The following is a 17811-nucleotide window of genomic DNA, read 5'->3' as shown; positions in this document are numbered from 1 at the left end:
AATGGCGAAAGCCTCACTAGTGCTCCTCAGAAACCGTTACTTTCCCTCTAGTGCAATATGACTAAGAGCATGCCTAATCCTTTTTTTTTTTTTTTTTTTTTTTTTTTTTTTTTTTTTGCGGTACGCGGGCCTCTCACTGCTGTGGCCTCTCCCGTTGTGGAGCACAGGCTCCGGACGCGCAGGCTCAGCGGCCATGGCTCACGGGCCCAGCCGCTCCGCGGCATGTGGTATCCTCCCGGACCGGGGCACGAACCCGTGTCCCCTGCATCGGCAGGCGGACTCTCAACCACTGCGCCACCAGGGAAGCCCATGCCTAATCCTTTTATACTTTTCTGAGAATATTGGGTAACCTGGAGGCAGTACACTTGAAGTAAGATGGCCCTTCAGTCACAGCCCATCTGTCTGCAACACATTACAGTGGTCGCCTCTTAAGAGCTACGGAAGGGGGAGCCTATTCCCTGCTGAAGATTTGGAAGGATCTGGTAGATGGAAGATTTTCTACTTTTATTATCTGAAAGAATCTTGAAGCTCAATTGGAAGGCTCTTGGAATTAATAGTGTCATGGTGATTTACGTGAGGTTGAAACTCTCATTACCAAGAAAGAAGGAGAACAGAACATTTAAAATGAGATCAGAATCCTAAAATAGTAGAGAGATTAAGTACACGGTCCTATTTTAGTGAAATTCACGTTTTTGAAACTTTAATGAATAATCTTAAATCTAATATATCATTAACATTTAGAGTGTACCTTTTGTGTGGTCAGGCGCCCTCTGCTGTCTTCAAGTTGAAATCTAGAAGAGAAAAAAATATTAATGCACCTAACATCTAATTACCCTCACCACAAATAATCAGTGTAATTGGAGAGATCTCCCAAGTATGCTATAGATGCAGTGGGTCTTTGTACTTTCCCACCTGGAAAGTGATCATACAGAACTCTTGACAGAATCAAGTGAAATTTTAAAAGCTTAGAAAAGTAAAAAGCAAAATACAAATTTAAGAGATTCTCTGTGCTGCAAAGTGGGGTCACGGTTTTGAACTGGCTGACGATCATTTCATTTAACAACATTAATTAGTTACCACAATGCAGGGATGTTGTACCAGGACACATGAGACACGAAACAGAAGACCCAGCCACCAGCTTCAAGGAGGTTTTGTTCTAATGAGATCAACATGATGACATTCCTCAAATGCTCTGTGAAATGAAGCAGGGAATAAGTACAGAAGGAGAAGATGTGGGGAGAAAGGGAAGAGGGAAGGCAAGGGAGGGAGTGACATCAAAACCTTTGTTTCATGTATTTTGTCCAGTTTAATAGACATCTGAGGGGAAAGGGGAAACCCAGTCTCTCTGCCCCATCGTGGCTGAAAGCAAAACTTTCTCCTCTTTGGGGTCAAAGTGTGCTGTTTAATTTCCAAACATTTGGAGATCTTTCTGTTATTTATTTCTAATCCAATTCATTGATTTGAGAGATCTCAGAATTCAGTGCTCTCCATTTCCCTTTAATTCTGCTTCAGCTGCATCCTACAGATTTTAATATGTTGTTTTGATTTTCGTTCAGTTCAAGACACTTCCTGATTCCCTTTTTGATTTCTTCTTTGACCCTTGGGCTACTCAGAAGTGTGTTATTTCGTTTCCAGATATTTGAAGATTTTCTAAAGATCTTTCTGGAAAGTAATATTTTTTCTCCATCTGCTTTTGCGGGTTTTTTTCTTCATCTCTATTATCCTGCAGTTTCACTAAGATATGTTTAGATATTTCTTTCTTTGTATTCACTTTGCTTGGGAATTGCTGGTCCTCATGAGGCTGTGTGTGGTGGCCTTACAGGTCTGGGATTTCTCTGTCATCCTCTCTTCAGAGGATGCTGTTGCCCCCTCGTCTCTCTCTTCTTCTGGGTCTCTTAACCTCTCTTCTCCATTTTCCCTCTGTTTGTCCCTCTATGCTGCATTCTAGATAATTCCTCCTGGTTTATCTGCTGGTTCGTGGATTATTTGCTCAGCCCCATGACATCTAACTTGTCCATATAATTTTTTTATTATGATTAGTAATTTTCAGAGGTTCAATTTTTCTCAAATCTGCTGGATCACTTTCATAGCTTTCAGTTCCCTGGAGATGTTTTCAAGCTTGTCTTGTCCTTAAATAATGTATGTTAATCAGTTTGTGCTGCAGTGATGCTGCTCGTATCCTTGAAGAACTGCTTGTAAATAACCTTTGAAAGATTTCAGCGAAAGCATCTTTTTCCCAAGGGTAATTGCTTTTGCTTCTGCCAGACAGCCTCAGACACTGCCAACTCATGACATCCTGAGTCCAGATTAGTGTCTTAAGTTTCTTTTGGACAACCCAGGTGATGTAAATTGAGGCTGAGAATCCGAGGAAAGCCTGGATGTGGTTACAGTATCTCAGGGACCTTGCCTTCCCACATACCCCGCTCGGCACTGGGGTGACTTTCTCTGTTCCCGAGGTTCTGGGCAGCAGGCTTACTTCTGCTGCACCCTCATCCTCAGGCACAGCTCTTGGCACCTCAGCTTCATCTGCAGGGAATGGCCCTGTAGCTCCCACCTGGGACAGCCTTGGATTTGCTGAGCTTTCTCCTTGCCCTTTGAGGCCGTCAAACCCAAGGCAAACATGGCAACACTTGCCCATGCCGGAAGCAAAAGCCGTCTCAGAGCCCGGCCTCTACTCAGTTTTTTTCTGTGTGTACTTCCCATTAGGTTCCAATTTGGTGAGTCTTTACTCCTTGTTACCCTTCTGATGCCTTTAAGAAGACTCATTTCGGGCTTCCCTGGTGGCACAGTGGTTGAGAGTCCGCCTGCCAATGGGTGGGGCGCGGGTTCGTGCCCCGGTCCGGGAAGATCCCACATGCCGCGGAGCAGCTGGGCCCGTGAGCCATGGCCACTGAGCCTGCACGTCCGGAGTCTGTGCTCCACAACGGGAGGGGCCGCAGCGGTGAGAGGCCCGCGTAACGCAAAAAAAAAAAAAAAAAAAACTCATTTCAACATTTATCCATCATTTTGTAGTTTGAATGGGAGGATTGGTCCAGATAACTTAGTCTACCATATTACAGCACTGCTTCAGTCTTTAAATGGTATTTTTCAGTGTGTCATTAATATGTACTAACTTTTAAAATTCGGAAAATACAGGCACAGCCTGTATTTCTTCGCTCCCACGCACATCGACGCTTAGCATGTGGGGGAGTTTCCTGCTGACTGATTTTAAGCAAAGAGCTGTGTTGTAGTTTCATCATCTGCTTGGCTCACAAGTGCAGGGCCTTCTTCATTCTTGCATTGCCCCATCTTTATCACCCATATCGGAGCCATCACATGAAGATCAAGGACATTCTGTAAGTCATCAGATGCAAAAATTGGGGAGGGGGAAACACCAAAACCTAGATAATAGTGCAGGAAATGCAACAAAAGACAGAGCCATGCTGGGTATGTTAACTGCAAGCTCGAAAGGAACCCGTAACATCACAGCGAGTCAGGGAACAGGTTGTGATGAAGCCAACGACCTTGCGTGCCGCCCTGTGAGCCTGCAACTGCTCATCCGTTTCCCAGCCACTGTGTCCCCTAAACCTACCCAAACACAGCCCAAAGCCAGCTATCCTTCACGCAGATTTCGAGGCACCAGCCTAGAGAACACACAGTGTGCGAAATTGCAAATCTGTCCCTAAGGTTAAATTTGTTTTTAAAAAGGTAACACTCCTTGCCCAAATAGTTGGAGATATTGGTGATTCTTTAAGTTGATTTTTTAAAATCCCCATATCGGGCTTCCCTGGTGGCGCAGTGGTTGGGAGTCTGCCTGCCGATGCAGGGGATATGGGTTCGAGCCCTGGTCTGGGAGGATCCCACATGCCGCGGAGCAACTAGGCCCGTGAGCCACAACTACTGAGCCTGCGCATCTGGAGCCTGTGCTCCGCAACGAGAGGCCGCGACAGTGAGAGGCCCGCGCACTGCGATGAAGAGTGGCCCCCGCTCCCCGCAACTAGAGAAAGCCCTTGCACAGAAATGAAGACCCAACACACCCAAAAATAAATAAATATTAAAAAAAATAAAATAAATAAAAATAAAAAAATAAAATCCCCATATCATCACTGTTCTGAGCATCTGGCCCTTTAATCCTGCCTGACCCAGGAACCAGCTCGGTTTTCAAGCCTGATCATCTCACAGTCAACAACTTATGCTCAGGGTTCATAGCCATAGCCCCTTAAATTCCGGCTGCCTGGCTTTGAAAACAGATAGCGCACGCACTAAACTTTCTAATGCTCCAGAAGGGCTGTTCTCCCGCCTCTTCCGGAGAGGCTCTGACCTCAGGCCATCTGGAGGGGGCCAGGTGTTAACCCTTCACGGAAACGCAGTTCTGAAACCTAGGTTCTGGGCAGAGACCTAACCACATCCTCCTATCCTTGGCCCTTAACTGCATCATTCATGAATGATGCAATTAATACAAAACACGTGAAATGCAACAAAGACTTCTTCTACATCAAAACCTGAGAGTTCTACGTTGTTAGCACTCAAAGACCGGAATGGAGAATTGGTTAAGTGGTGCCCAGTGTTTCAAAGGCATGCCAGGAATAATGTACATGTTATCTGATTTCCAAGTAAGTCAAGATTTTCCCATTAACGCATTTCCTGGAATGGTCCCCAGGATACGCTAGGAGCTTATGGCTTTATAGTTATCCATGTGCTGTGTCTCTCCCCCGCTAGGTGTCAGTCTCCCTCAGGCTGTATCTCATTCACCTTTGTATCCCCCTGACAAAAATGTTGCACTATTTGCTAAATGTTAATAAATTATGAATAACCAGTGAATGAATCAAAGCCCCCAGATGACAGCACGACTTGATACAGAGAAGATTTGTCCAGCATGGTCAGAGGAGGGGAATGTGTGAGCTGGTCAAATATTTCACAGTAATGTCCTGTGGAGCATCCATTCCCAAAGACTAAGAGCCACACATATGGGAAATCAAAACTCAAGGGAAATGAAAATGAAGATCTAGAAAGATCTATTAGAGGAACAGAGGACCAGTGAATAACTGCACAGGCGACACATTTTGAATAAGACGCCTGTCCTACCTTCCCTGTGAAGCAGCTTTGACTGCAGGTTTGATCCTCTCGTAGCAAACTGTTCAACTCTGATCCTCAACATCCCCACGAAGGGGTTTGGTGTAGGCTCTCACCCCGATTCCTGTCTCACACTTGCTCTTTTTCCTTCCTCCTTTCTCTTGACTGAAAGGAAAAGACACAGCGTAAAAGTTGTCAGTTAAGTTTATTCGGGGACCTTCCTGAGGACTATACCCCTCTCAGAAGAGGTAAGGGAGAAGCCAGGATATATAGGAATTAGTTGCTGGGAAAAATGTGTTATCAAGCATGAAAAGATTACTGTTAATCACAAAGAACGGAATCTCAAGTTAATGATTTTAGTGTGCTTTTCTTTGTATGGAAAGATGCAAGAATCTGGGGTCATTGAAACTTTTCCTTAGATATGTAACTTCACTATCTGGGGGATCTGTATCCAAAGCACAGGGTGCTTCCTGGTTTTTTTCCATCCTGAATTCCCCTCACTGTTGGTGGGCGACTGCAGGGGCCAAAGGCCTGATACTTGTAGCCATGGAGTGGCAGGCAACGCTTTTTCCTTACCCTCCCTTCCTCCCTTCTTTCTCTCTTTCCTTCTCTCTCCATCCCCCGCCCCCCTTCCTTCCTTAGTGTTTTTCACTCTGGCCTGAGAAGGAAGGCCTGGGGTGGGCAGAGGGGCATTCTGCCTCGATGGGCCCCGGAAACACTGTCAACGTTGAGAGTAAAAACAAAAAGTAGGTTATTCCGGGGAATGGGTGGAAGCTGATCAAAGGCAAAGTCGTGAGGCTGGTGAAATTGCTGTGAAGCTGTGCAAGGCCCTCATGCTCCACTGCCACCCGGACCCTCCCAGGTGGGGCTCCACTCCGAGGAGGCCTTAACACCCCATCCAAATGTCTTACCTCCCAGCCTCTCAGATAGCCTCTCTCTAGGATGGCATCATTAACTACTGATTTTATAAGTAACGCAGATGCTCCACATCATATGTCATCAGGGAACTGCAAGTTAAAACAGCCAGGAGACGCCTCCACACACCCATCAGAATGCCCCAAACCCAGAACACTGACAATACCAAATTCTGATGAGGACGTGGGGCATATGTTTACATGAGTCATGTCAGGGAAGACTTTTCCTCTACCTTCTAGGTTCTTCTGCCTGGTCTATGAGTTGGATTGGCATGGGACAGATTAACAGGAGAAAAATCAAAGTTTAATAACACGCATACATGGGAGAGATCCAGAAAAGCTGAGTAACTCACCAAAATGGCCGAAACCCTCGCCCTAAATACCATTTTCAGCTAAACACAAAAGAGGATGGTGAGTGCGGTGGTTTGGGACTTCAAAGGGGAGGAAGGTCATTGACGTGGAGATGTTTGGTAAATATCTGTTTGCTGGGCTGGGCAGAGACAATGGGACGCTGAGTGGACTCTGATCTCCACGCCTGGCCCATATTCTTTGCAGACATATCGGGTGATAGCTCTATTCTGGGAACAAGCCCTCTATCTAAGTCCTTCGGGCAGTTGGAGGAAGGTCAAAGTTTCTTCCCGAACTCTTTTGGTGTCTTGATTGTTTTCAGCTGAAAATAATTTGCAGGCCAGAGACATTCTGGGTGTCTCTGGCCTGCAAATTTTCTTCCCCTACAGTAATGCATTTAATGTTACCTTCAATTCATCCAAAAAAAAGTAGCAAGCCTGTAAGAGCAGTGCTACAGCAGGTGGGGTCTCGGGAGCCAATGCCCACCTCCCAGAAAGTACGTTTTTGGGGTGCTCTCTCTGGGACAAGGATATGAAACTGCAGGCTCTCGAATGGGTGGCATGCAAGGCTCACGGTGTCACTACAACCTGCTCACCGACCAATGGCTGTGCATTTGGCGTTAATGGTTGCTTCCTGGCTGGCAGAAGACCCTGTCTTCCTGGGATACCTCTGAGATACCCCAATAAAGATGAGGAAACATCTGTCACAGGCTGGGCCGCCTAGCAGGGGTTCTACCCACAGGCACATGGGAAATGTTCACATTAATATATGTTTAATAATAATAATAAAAGAACAAGCAAAAAAAAAAAAAGAGAGAGAAAACCTGGTCACCAGACTTACCTCATTAAAAATTACCAGGTACTGGGACTTCCCTGGCAGTCCAGTGGTTATTAAGACTCCATGCTTCCACCGCAAGGGGCACAGGTTCGATCCCTGGTCGGGGAGCTAAGATATCACGTGTTGCATGATGCGACCAAAAAAAAAAAAGACATTACCAGGTACTATGTGAACTGGGCATCCTCCCCGTGCCCTGACCCCTCCCCACTTCTGACCCTTGACATGGAGGAGGCATCAAAGGGTCTGCTGTCAGCATTACTTGGTGATAAAATAATGACTTGGTGACAGTATTCTTAAAGGCAGAAGGGGGTGTCTTGTTCTGTCTTCGCATCAGGCCACTTAGGTCCGAGTGGCCAGGGCAGAGCAGGCTGAGTACCTTCTGGCTTTTGCTGAGACGGAGCCAACCGGACCCTCTCCTGGGCCGAGGACGGAAGGACGCACACTGGGGGATCTGGGCTCAGCACGAGCAGACGGAGCTCCCTGAGGGTTGAGGAGCAGCCCCATGGTCCTAGTGGACCACCAGAATCCATAGCCGGGAGCCAGGCCCAGGGCCACGGGGCTGTGGACATCGTCCGCACAGGGAGAAAGGGGCCTGAGGGGTGAGCTCACCCTACCCCACACACCCTAATGACCCCCAGCCAGGAAGGCGCCCGTGGGGTGGGGAGGGCCTGGGTCACCCCGGACGGAACGGACAAGCCTTGGTGTCCCCAGGCTCCCGTGGGGGGATGCAGACAGCCGGGAGAAGCACGGAGGCAGCAATATGGGAGCTGGCCACCAGAGGTCAGCCTTTCCCCACAGACGGCCGCAGGCCATGTGACACTGACCTTGCATCATCCCTGCATGGTGTCCGGGAGGAGGGCCTGGGACTCACCACTGCCAGGGCTGAGCCCGCAGGAAAGCCCCCGGCATTGGAAGTAGAAGCACCCACAGCTCTCCGTGGCATGGACTGTGCCCCCTGAGCCTGTCACACTGGAGGTTGGCTGGTCCCCAGGCAGGAGCCAAGAGGGGCCGGGACGGGAGACTGGGAAAAGTGGCTCTTCGAACTAACTCTTACCTCCCTGATGAATAACGTGTTAGGAGCTGCGTTGGTTTTTGGTTTTTCGAGGGTTTTTTTGGCCGTGCCGCGTGGTTTGCAGGATGTTAGTTCCCCGAACAGGGATCGAACCTGGACCCCCGGCATTGGCATTGGAAGCTCAGAGTCCTAACCATTGGACCGCCAGGGAAGTCCCAGAAGCTGCGTTTTTAAGAGAGGTTTCGGTGCAGGCTTTGTGATCGTTTTGTAGGATGAATGGAGGGAGGACCAGGCTTGCCAGCCTTCAGATAGGACACCGGGGGAGGCACAGCCGGAGCCCTGGGGCCCCAGAGGAGTCGGCCAGGCTTTCCTAATCCGGAAAGATGACAGGGGAGGCAGATGTCTGGGAAAAGGGTTGTTTGCAATCCCTGGCGGCACAGACACCCAGTGTCTTCAGATGTCTACGGAAACCTGTAAATTACTGTTTGCTCAACTGTTGGGCACAGGAAGAATCCTCCCTCCTGGCTGCCAGGTGAGGAAAGCAGTACCAAGGGCTCATGTGGAGGCCAGGGGTTTGTTCTTAAAATCTCAACCTTCAACACCGTCGTCTCTGATGATGATGATGACATCATCTCCGTCATCAGTGTCGAAAAGAACAAGAGCCGACCCCCCTCTGTGCTTCATGCGGTCAGACCCACGCGGCTCTCTCCACCGGGTTTATAATGGGCTCTCCGGCCTCGCCCTCTGCCCTCTGCCCTCTGCCCCCGCACCTGCCCTCTCCCCTCCCCCACCTTACTATTGCTTTCACCTTTGGTTCCTTTTTTTTTTTTTTAATCAGATACTTTTTTTTTCCTTTGGAATACTTTTAGATTTGCAAAAAACGTGCAAAGATAGTTCTGAGTTTTTGTGTGTCCATCTTCCAGGGCATGTACGTCGGTCAAAATGGAGACACCAACACGGGAACACGACTATTAGCTAAACTGCAGACGTTATTTGGACTTGACTGGTGTCCCCACTGAGAAGTGGAGTATTTTCTGCCATATCAGTAAACAAACGATGTCACAGTCATCAGCGCTTGCAGCCACTGCCAGTGGTGAGCCGTTGAGGGAACTCAGGAAGGAAAAGAATACCTGCCACCTAGCAGCCATCAGACTGCAGCCACTCCCTATGGTGAGACCTGGGGAAATTCAGGATGTGAAAACGGGGGATGCTGGCCCCAGAGAGCTGAGGTGCACATCAAAGGAATGAGTTCAGCGGAGCCCAGACTCGTGCATCTTCCCATACACAGAGAAGCGCTACATTCCTTTAACTTGAGAGATCGGGTTTTCCTTGAATTAGCACTAATCTTTGGACATTCAGACTACCTGCCTCTCGTTGCAGAACGTCTGTAGAACCTGGCTCTCCCCGCCCTCGCCTCCTGGGAGCAGCTCTCAGGGTTACTTGCGATGCTTCCTCCTGGGCTTGAAGTCCTAACAATTCCCGCGGAATAAAACGTAACTCTCAACCTTTAGGTTGTGAATATTGTTTGTTTGCTTGTTTTTTTTGGTTTTTGGGTTTTTTTGCGGTACGCTGTTGTGGCCTCCCCCGTTGCGGACCACAGGCTCCGGACGCGCAGGCTCCGGGGCCATGGCTCACGGGCCCAGCCGCTCCGCGGCATGTGGGATCTTCCCGGACCGGGGCACGAACCCGCGTCCCCTGCATTGGCAGGCGGACTCCCAACCACTGTGCCACCAGGGAAGCCCGTGAATATTTTTTTAAGTCAACACCACTAATATCCTTTGTCTGGTCCCATTCAGGATCCCACGCACGTCACAACGTTGCATTTAGATGCAGCTCACTTCTCAGAGGGCGGACTGCAAAGCACCCCTGCCCACCTGGTTGTGGCTCCCACCCAGAAGGCCCCACCTGCTGCTCTTGGGAGAAAACACGCCCTGAGTGGAAGTGTCCGGCTGTCTCTGAAACGTCTTTGGGCTACGCTGGAGACCTTCCTGTGGAAGGCCTTCCGTTGACCTCTCCCCAGCCCACCTCCACAGTGGCTGTCCTCCTCACCGCTCCCGTGGCCTTGCTTTTGAGATTCTGAGTATCAGTCATTCACTACTTAGTATATACCCCGGGCTTTGCTCAGCACTGTTCACTGCTGAGCTGTGAAGATTCAGAGTTCTCTGGGGTGAGAATCGTCTAGAATCTTGGGTGGCATTAGGGATTAAAGCTTTTTTGAGGGTCCCGTTACGTAGAGCTCCCCTCACTCCTGGGACTGTGGCCCTTTCCGCCCCTTCCCCACCCATGCCTGGACTAGCACAGATCCTCGTGCTGTGTTTCACTGATGCCCACCACCCCCCGAGTCTCCCCCGAACCCCATAGCTGAAGCACCGACACAGGACATCATTTAAGACTCACTTCCATGCAGCGAGATGAGGTCTTTACTTGGGAAAAAAAGGAAGGGAATCTGTAAGAGAATCTTGCCGAGGCCGGGCCCTCCTCCACCACTGGTCTCCCGGTAACAAGGTAACCAGGATACCTTCCTCCAGCTGCCCAAGGTCATGGGGTTCCACTCAGAAAACCAAAACAAACCCCTAGGTAAGGGATGCAAAGATCAAAATGTCCCCACCGTGCACCAAAGGGAACACTGAGTTACCTGTTTCTCCCGCTCAGGGGCCGCTGGCCACAGGGAGCTGGGAATGTTAGTGATTTCATCCATGAGACAATCCGTATTTCATGTGATTGTCAAACGAGGCCAAAGCCAGGGGTCTGAGGAGGACGGCTTTTCTGAATCAGTGACCGCAGTGAAAACTGCAGCGCTGGCGGGGCCGCGTAACTGACCGCAGTTCTGAGTCGCTCACCCAGAGCCGCTCGGCCCTTCAGGCCAGAACTGGAGAAAGTGGACAGTGTCTTACCCAGTTCCCGGTCTTTCTGCAGTGGCCTCTGAGCAATCTTGGGCTGGGAGAGCTCGTGGCCCCTGCACACCTGGGAGGGCAGAGCTTGGGGAGGCGGATGAGGCTGAGGCACTGAGTCCTGTGCCCTGCACCGCAGTGGCTCCACCTGTGAGCTCCGTGCCCATGGTTGTGCCCTCTCCCTGCTCCCCCCCAGGCCCGAGCTACAGTTCACTCCACATGCACTGCCCAAATTAGTCTTCCCCCTTCCCCGTCCCCACGTGTTGGCCTTGCAGAATACCCCTGGGTTGATTTTGCAAATCTGGGAACATCCAGGAACAGCACAAAGAGAAGCCACTGGGGCTGCAGCCATGCAGCCAGGACCAGGGATCTGCTGCCCTCCTCCAGGCCCCGAGCCCCGGGCTACAGGGGCCCCTCGGCCCAGGAGATTTCTGTACCTGGGAGAGGCCGGGAGCACTGTGACACCCACTCCAGCCCCTCTGGCTCCTGCTCAGCTGTGCCCTGGCTCAGTGACCATCCCTTTCCCTGGTTCCCCATGGCCACCCCACATCCACTTCCACCTCCATCTACTCAGGACAATGATACCAGAACAAACCCCCTCTTACCACGCAACAGTGGCCTCAGATGTTACCCCCAACCTAGGACTTCCGTGGTGGGGCAGTGGTTAAGAATCCACCTGCCAATGCAGGGACACAGGTTCGAGCCCTGGTCCAGGAAGATCTCACATGCCGCGGAGCAACGAAGCCCGTGCGCCACAACTACTGAGCCTGCGCTCTAGAGCCCGCGAGCCACAACTACTGAGCCCACGTGCTGTAACTACTGAAGCCCGCGCACCTAGAGCTCGTGCCTCGCAACAAGAGAAGCCACCACAATGAGAAACCCGCGCACCGCAACAAAGAGTAGCCCCCGCTTGCGGCAACTAGAGAGAGCCCATGTGCAGCAAAGAGGAACCAACGCAGCCAAAAATAAAACTAACTAAATAAATTTATTTAAAAAAAAAAAGAAGAAGTTACCCCCAACCTAGCAAGAGAATAAACCTGGGTGACTGTACCAGGTGCAGGACCGTGGTACAGGAAGTCCATGCGGGGCAGGGTGAGCGGGGACTCTGGACCTGCTGCTTGATTTTGCTGTGAACCTACGACTGCTCCAAACAATAAAGGCTATTGTATTAAAAAGCCAACACACTACTACATATAAAATAGATAACCAGCAAGAACCTACTGTATAGCACAGGGAACTCTACTCAATATTTTGTAATAACCTACAAGGGAGAAGAATCTGAAAGAATATATAGATATAAATATATAGTTTAAAAAGTCAGCCTCTGGCTTGGCTGACCCCATTCCCGCCGTGAGCTCACTAGGGGACTAGGAGTCTCAAGGACCCCTGGGATGGTGGAATTAGAATATCCCTGAACTAATTTGTCCCACATTGTTTCCTTTTGAATTTTAAAACATTTCTCCTTCTCACCTTCTACTTCTCTTAAAGCATTATTTATGGTGTTTATTGACTCTTGTGTTTCTTCTAATTTAGTCTTCACTTAGGAAATAATTTTTTCTTCCCTTTTTTTTTTTTTTGGCACGCAGGATCTTAATTCCCAACCAGGGATCAAACCGCTGCCCCCTACAGTGGAAGCGCAGAATCTGAACCACTGGGCTGCCAGGGACGTCCCTTTTCTTTTCTTTTTCTGTTTAATTTTTTTGGGGGGGGGGGTTATTTATTTATTTATTTATTTTTGGCTGTGTTGGGTCTTCGTTGCTGCGCATGGGCTTTCTCTAGTTGCAGCAAGCGGGGGCTACTCTTCGTTGCACTGCACAGGCTTCTTATTGTGGTGGCTTCTCTTGTTGCGGAGCACGGGCTCTAGGCACGCGGGCTTCAGTAGTTGTAGCTCGCGGGCTCTAGAGCGCAGGCTCAGTAGTTGTGGCGCACGGGCTTAGTTGCTCCGCGGCATGTGGGATTTTCCCGGACCAGTGATCGAACCCGTGTCCCCTGCATTGGCAGGTGGATTCTTAACCACTGCGCCACCAAGGAAGCCCCCTTTTCTTTTAATTCTTTTCTGGAGTCTGTCATTTCTGAGTTTTAAAAATTGACTTATAATGGTGTTTTTCTCATATTTTTTATCATTGTCCTAAATATTTTTAGCTTATTTTGAAACAGCATGTTTCAGTTTTTATCTTTTTCTCAACGCCTCCTTCTGAAGTCTTCTCATTCTCTGTAGGAATGTCATTCTGCTGCTTATTCTCATTTTTCTTGTAGTAACTTTGTATGGAATTCGACCTTGATAGTTTTCTGTTGCTTTTTTAAAAAATAAATTTATTTATTTATTTATTATTGGCTGTGTTGGGTCTTCATTGTTGCGCACGGGCTTTTTCTAGTTGCGGTGAGTGGGGGCTACCCTTCGTTGCAGTGCGCGGGCTTCTCATTGCGGTGGCTTCTCTTGTTGCGGAGCACGGGCTCTAGGCACGTGGGCTTCAGTAGTTGTGGCACGCGGGCTCAGTAGTTGCGGCTCACGGGCTCTAGAGCCCAGGCTCAGTAGTTGTGGCGCATGGGCTTTGCTGCTCCGCGGCATGTGGGATCTTCCTGGGCCAGGGCTCGAACCGTCTTCCCTGCATTGGCAGGCGGACTCTTAACCACTGCGCTACCAGGGAAGCCCTTTCTGTTGCTTTTTATGTGAATGTAATGTTCATGAACTTTTAGCAGGAGACCTGGTTCAAAGGCTTTTCCTATTTCATAGACACACTTCTTCTGTTGGTCTCACGTTATTTTAACACACATGGCAGCAGCTCCCCTTTCATCCCCACCCTCTCCCTCATTTGTCCCCATACTCCCTGTCCCGCTCAACTCTGATCCCAGCCCTGCGGTTTTCCCCCCATGTAGGGCTCTGTCATGGAAGGAGGCCCAGGTTGGCCATTTCGAGAGCTCACAGGGCCTGGACCATTCCAGCCCCTTCAGATACGACCAGGTTGCCCCGCACTCACCCCACTATCCCAGCAGCCACGCCTCTGCCAGCTTCACCTGCTGATGTCAACCTAGCCTGCTGCCATGCTGTGCACGGCACACCTGTGGGCCTTCGGGGGCCCTACACTCAACATGTAAGTGCCCTCTACTCTCTCCGCACAGACCCCGCACCCCATGGTCTGGGCCTACAGAGCCTCGACCCCATGCACTGAGGCTCCAGGCTATGTGGGAACACCTTAGCTCCTTGTTTTGCTATAGATGTTGTCCATGGAATGTTTTCTATTTTAAAGGTACATTTCTTCATTCATTTAAAATGGCAATAATAATCCTATTACATGTTAACATAAAAAAAATTTTTTAATAAAAAGTAACTATATCTCTGAAAACACAACACTTAGTAAGAAGAGTGTCATTGTTTCACGTTCTTGCAAATGTCTTAATGTCTGGATTAATAGAAGACAGTTGGATTCTTGGGATTTCCCTGGCGGTCCAGTGGTTAGGACTCTGAGCTTCCAGTGCAGGGGGCACAGGTTCGATCCCTGATCGGGGAACTAAGATCCCGCAAGCCACATGGTGCAGCCAAAAAAGAAAAAAAACAAAAACAAAAAAAGACACCCCCCAAAACAAAACCCACCACTTTAATTAAAAAAGAAGAAGAAGAAGACAGTCGGATTCTTACATCTGTTTGTGCATTTAATCTGTTGGGCTGTAGCGTGTCATGTGGCCCCTGGGAAACTCCACCATATACTCTCGGGAATTTTTCTTTTTCTATCTGGTTGTACTACCTGTTTTTAAGCGGGGCTCTTGGAATATCCAAAACCTATGTTACTACTGCAATCTTCCCAGAATCCTTCATAAGCTTTTTAATGGGGGGAAGGGGGAAGAAATAGCTAAAGCTGTGACATCCTTTCTCACCCCATCCATTTAACACAGCCAGCGTGAAACAGCAGGAGAAAGAAATGAAAGGCATAAGCCTTGGGAAAGGAGAAAGTAAGTTCTCATCATTCAGACACAACATAATGTAGAAAATCCAAAAGAGTTTACCAATCATCGATTAGAATTAACACTTAAATGTGGCTACATTGCGGGATCCAAGATTAACATACAATTTTTTTTTACATATATAGCAGCAACAAGCAAATAGAAAATAAAGATCTTCAAAAGTTACCACTTATATACTTAACTGGCAGGGGAGATACCATGATCACAAACGTGGTTTTCTCAGGGTGAGGCTCATCCATTGCACTCCGGATGTGATGACCTCTGCGATTTCCCCAAATGTGGGAAACTCGACTGCATAGTCTGTGGTAGTGGAAGACTGTGTTCATGCTTTCCCCTGGGGGAAGGAAAAAAGTTACCATTTATAAGAGCATCAAAAAAGTGTCAAATGCCAATGAATAAATGGAACAAAACATGTGCAAGACCTCGACACTAAAGACCACAAAGTATCACTGAGGAGAAATTTAAGGAGCCCTGAGTAGGTGGAGGCACAGATGTGAATAACTGAGGGAAGACTCAACATCAGAAAGGTGTCCATTGGTCCCAAACTCATCTGTAGATTCAGTGCCACCCAACAAAATCCCAGAGGGAGTCCTGGGCGCACGTGCGGGCCGTGCACATGCAAACTGACCACCTGATTCTAAATGTAAATAGAAATGCAGAGGATGGAGATGACAGAGCAGTAGGGAGAGAAAAGGGGCTTAGTTTCCAGGTGTCACCAGAGAGGAACAGCGCGTGCAAAGTAACATGTGGGCCAGAGTTCGGACATGTTGTAACTTCTCAGAAAACCAACACTTTCCTTTAATCCCCAAAGAAATGGCTTCGGTACATTTTATGCCGCAGGAGTTGAAAGTAAGGAGGAAACCAGGACACGGCTTGCACTTTCCCTGACTGCCTAACAATTGCTCAGGGCCTGTGGGGACTCGGCCTGGGCATCTTGAGACCAGCCCCTGATCTCCCACATCAACTCTGGTGCCTGGCATGCCTGGCCTCCCCTTCTGCTGGCTCCTTCTGGGGTCACCTCAGTTCTTTGGCAGGGTTTTGCCCAGTTACCAGGGGCCTCAAGTTCAAAAGGCAAAGCCAAACTAGCTATTGTTTGTCAATTTCATTTTTAAAAGACTGGTGGATCTTTGGACCAAAGTGCGGTGCCAGGAGCCGCTCACGCTCTTTGCTTGTGTTCTACATGGCCCGCAAGTCTGCATTCAGCAGTTTCCCTTATTCCAACCCAGGACTCCTGCCTGGGAGGCAGGAGGAACCAAAGACCAGGAGGGGAGTCAAGTGGGAGGGAAGCAGCTTCTGAAACCTGTCCAATCGGATTGGGAGAGCCATTAATCCGCTGGAATGAGAGTCCGGCATTCTGGGGTCCCTCTGGCTGTTTCATTCCTTGGGAATTAGCGCATAGGATCCTGCAGGTTTCAACAAACAAGGCCAGAATAGGGGAGCGGGTCATGCCCCGAGCATCCGAGGCCGTGGTTCTGGGTGGACCATGAGGCACCAGCTGATGTGCAGGATCCCTCCGTCCATGAGATGGTCATGAGTCAGTTTCACCTGTCCATCATGTGATACAAATGAGGCTTAACCAGGATGCAGAACATCCCGTGTGACATGTGTTTCACACACCCACCAAGAGTGGTGGTGTAGGTGGGGGTCTTCTGATGGCAAACTCCTACCGCAGCCCCCGCCCCGCAGCCTCTTGGAGGCTCCGTGTGACCCTCTCAGGCACTGTGGACCCTCTCCCGTGTAAAGCAAGCCGAGTCCTCCTCCTTGGGTGTTTGCTTTTGGCCTCTTTGCCAGGCACCTTGGGGGTCTCCAGGACACCAGAGGGCTCCTCCCTGAGGGAGCAAATGAAAATAAACTCACATTAGGTTTTCCATTTCTATTAACCCAGAGAAGACTTTTGCTTCACTGGCCTTCCATCTACTTGGCTGGTGGACACATCTTTTCAGCCCTAGGCAAAATCATGCAATATTGCATTCTCCGGAGATAATCATATAACTCGCTGTAATTAACAGCCACGCCAGACTGTGTGAAGGTCCCTGGGACAGAGGGCAGGAATGGCACACGTGCTGGGACCTGGCCGTGCCCACCTCCCGGGCGTGGCTGCCCTTTGTCTCTGAGCATCACCACCTCCAGGCTCCCCAAGGCTCTCCCACCTGGAGGAACCAGTCACACTCTACTGCCAAGATGCGGGTGTCATTTATCTCGTCGTTACAGAGCTCGGCCAAGCTGTGGCACCCCGCCAATAAATATTATTCTCTGCTGCCGGTAGCCAAGGCCAAGCTCAGATTTGGGGGTGGAGGTCAAACGAGCAGGGTTCCCAGATGATGGGGGCAGAGGGGGGACGAGAGAAGCACACCGTCTCCGCTCCTGGTGTCGTTTTGTTACAGTTGGAGGGAACCTCATTTGCTCAAGTGGCACAATGAACACCCAGAGACTGAGACTGGAGCCTCTACACAGCACACTGACCCTCTGTTCTCCCCCCGCCGAGGCCAAGAGCTCTTTGTGTGGCTGAATAACTGGCCGGGAACTGGACAATGCTCTGTGCCAAGACTGGCGACGGGCCGGCTTTAGCCTCTGCTGGAATTCCTCGCTGCTTCACAAATAATTGGTGAGTGTGGTCGGCACGCTCTGGGCACACAGAGGCCTCGGCTCTCACGGAACTCACAGTGGGCCCTCGGAGGAGGACAGACAGGAACAGGTGAACGGAGCCACAGGTAGTCTGGGACAATGATAAATAGGTGAATGAATGAAACAGGGCAGCCTGGTAGGCAGGACGGGGCCTCCTTCAGGGCAGGGGTGG

General features: G+C 49.6%; 1 protein-coding gene across 1 annotated transcript in view; it reads right to left on the bottom strand.

Annotated features, from left to right (window-relative positions):
* The window catches only part of KLHDC4 (kelch domain containing 4), a 58809-nt gene extending 58044 nt beyond the window's left edge, over positions 1–765 (bottom strand). Inside the window, exon 1 of the mRNA XM_081216130.1 lies at positions 749–765. The gene's annotated coding sequence lies outside the window, so the exon portion shown is untranslated. The remainder of the gene's footprint in view (positions 1–748) is intronic.
* Positions 766–17811: the final 17046 nt, after the last annotated feature.

This window comes from Mesoplodon bidens, assembly GCF_964165515.1.
Source record: "Mesoplodon bidens genome assembly, chromosome: 18".
Lineage (NCBI taxonomy): Eukaryota > Metazoa > Chordata > Mammalia > Artiodactyla > Ziphiidae > Mesoplodon > Mesoplodon bidens.
This window is presented reverse-complemented; position numbering and strand designations above follow the sequence as displayed.